The sequence below is a fragment of the Alosa sapidissima genome, chromosome 22, assembly GCF_018492685.1.
Source record: "Alosa sapidissima isolate fAloSap1 chromosome 22, fAloSap1.pri, whole genome shotgun sequence".
NCBI classification, from domain to species: Eukaryota; Metazoa; Chordata; class Actinopteri; order Clupeiformes; family Clupeidae; genus Alosa; species Alosa sapidissima.
Genome location: NC_055978.1, coordinates 1,184,414 through 1,186,748, shown reverse-complemented (window position 1 = coordinate 1,186,748; position 2,335 = coordinate 1,184,414). Strand labels below are relative to the sequence as shown.

The 2,335-nt window shown below is 37.9% G+C and overlaps 1 long non-coding RNA gene across 1 annotated transcript; it reads left to right on the top strand.

Annotated features, from left to right (window-relative positions):
* Window positions 1–306: 306 nt before the first annotated feature.
* LOC121696888 lies at window positions 307–1,482 on the top strand. The gene is made up of 2 exons (XR_006026350.1): window positions 307–376; window positions 1,141–1,482. It is a non-coding gene; the product is annotated as an uncharacterized LOC121696888 (long non-coding RNA).
* Window positions 1,483–2,335: the final 853 nt, after the last annotated feature.

Here is a 2,335-nt window from a genome sequence, read left to right as displayed (position 1 = left end):
GGAAAAGACAGAAGTTTTTGTCTAGCAACAGTTTAACTTAACATTATAAAGGAAACGTTATATTTTCCCCATTAACACCATTGTCCGTCTTGTCCCGTCATACTAACACCCCACTCATTGGCCTGTACCTTGACGTGGTGAGTGGGCTTTCAACTGAACGGGCCATGCATGCTCAACAAAGCAATATAACATGCATGCTAAACAAAACAATACAACATGAATGCTCAACAAAGTAATACAACATTCATTACTTTACCATGCTTACCTTAACTTCCTTTCCTTTGTAGAAATGGCAGATAAAAAATATGCTGTGGTGGAGTTTCAGGACGGTGCAATGGCTGCTGTTCCCAGCACCTGGGTGGTCCAAAAACAAAAGGTACTTTTAATGTTAATGCCTAGATAAGAATTATGTGTTTTCTGTAGGGCTGTCAATCGATTAAAAAAATTAATCTAATTAATTACATACTCTGTGATTAATTAATCTAAATTAATCGCATATATAATTTTTGCTGTGAAAATATTTTAAATATTTGAATTCAAATGAATCATTGAATAATCAGCATAGTGACATTAAAGTTCAAAAACTCTTATTATTTTCACTGTTCAAATAATTGCCATAATAATCTATGATATGACCTAATATGCTGAGGAAATAAATTCAAATGTGCTTCGGGAAGAAGCTTTTTTTTCACATACAAGGCATTTCAGGCCACAGATATAACCTAGGGGACACAATGAAAATGAATTAACACTCCCCTCAATGTCAACACTTATTTATTTTCATTGATGTGTGACTATAGAGTTGATGAACTCCGGTGATATGCAAATTCCTTGCTGCAGACATTGCAGAGGACTTTATTCAACACTTTATTTTTAATCAACACCATCAGGCCATTTTTTAAAAGTAAATGTTCCAATCAATGATCCAGACTGCACGTTTTCGTCTTTCTCCTTAATTTTACAGTCTAATTTTTACTAACTAGAACGGCTCGGGGTCAAAGGTCATACGGAATCGATTAATCTGCACTAATTTTTTTAATCAGTTATTTTTTCTCAAATTAATTAATCAAAATGAATCAAATCAGTTATTTTGACAGCCCTAGTTTTCTGCAATACATGACTACTTTCATAACTTTACAGGGAACATTTTCATACTGGACCAATAACGAGGTCACCAAAAAAGTTAAAAAGGCGGTCCTGCCGGACAAGGACAAATGGAAGAAATTCCAAGTCAAAAAAATATGGCTATGGACAGGTAAAAAAATATTTAAAAAATAACTAATGGCAGAAATCAGACATGTGTTAAGGCTGAAGAATTGCAAACCTGGTTATATGGAGGCAAAACATTGTACTTAGCATATTACTAAACTGCATGAAAGATTTCTCCCATTCTTTCCCTTAAGATTCATACAGCAGGGCGGCCGAGATGGCAAAAACAGCTACTTTTACTTCAAATTTGGAGAGTGAGGTGGAAATCAGTAAGTACCATACCGAGTCCTCTGATGGTAAGTCTCCATTGCTGCCACTTCCCTCTAGAACCATGACTGCTCTGACCTAACCACTTCAAAATCACCCTTGAAGACCCTTATCAGATCTGCTGTTGTTGGTGTTAACAAGCTCATTTTTCTTAACTTTGCAGATGAAATGCCCCCCCCCCCCCCCCAAAAAACATAAAATAACAGAGCCCGTCCCAACTCCTCCCAGAGCCCTCCCACCTCCTCCAGAATGTAAGTACAAGTCTCCATTGCTGCCACTTCCCTCTCAAACCGTGACCGCTCCAACCTAACCACCTCAAAATCACCCTTGAAGACCCACTTTATCAGATCTGCTGTTGTTGGTGTTAACAAGCTAATTGTTCTTAACTTTGCAGATGAAATCCCCCTCCCCCCAAAAAAAGCCCTCCCACCTCCTCCAGAATGTAAGTACAATTCTAGGTTTCTAGGTTCTAGGTCTATATTCAGCTATTAACGACTTCTATTGACTAAAAAAAAAACATTCTACTTGATAGACAACAACGGAAACACAAACGAGAGTGAGAGTCTGAGACTCCCGGTAAGGCGTAAACAAAACCCTTAAATGTTCTGCTGTACTCATACCTTCACTGATGCCGTCTCCTTTTTCTTTTGGATCACTAGACGAGCTATCTGAAGACATGTTTTCCAGGGGAAAACAACGTCGGCCGGGAAGCCTGGAGTCTCCAGGGTCTCCAGGGAGTCTAGCGTCTCTGACAAATACACTTGTGCAGGGTAAGTGAAATACACACATCGAAATTACAAATAAAAATATATATAAAAGTGTTTAAGTGTTAAAACTGCATTTCACAATCATTCATTTC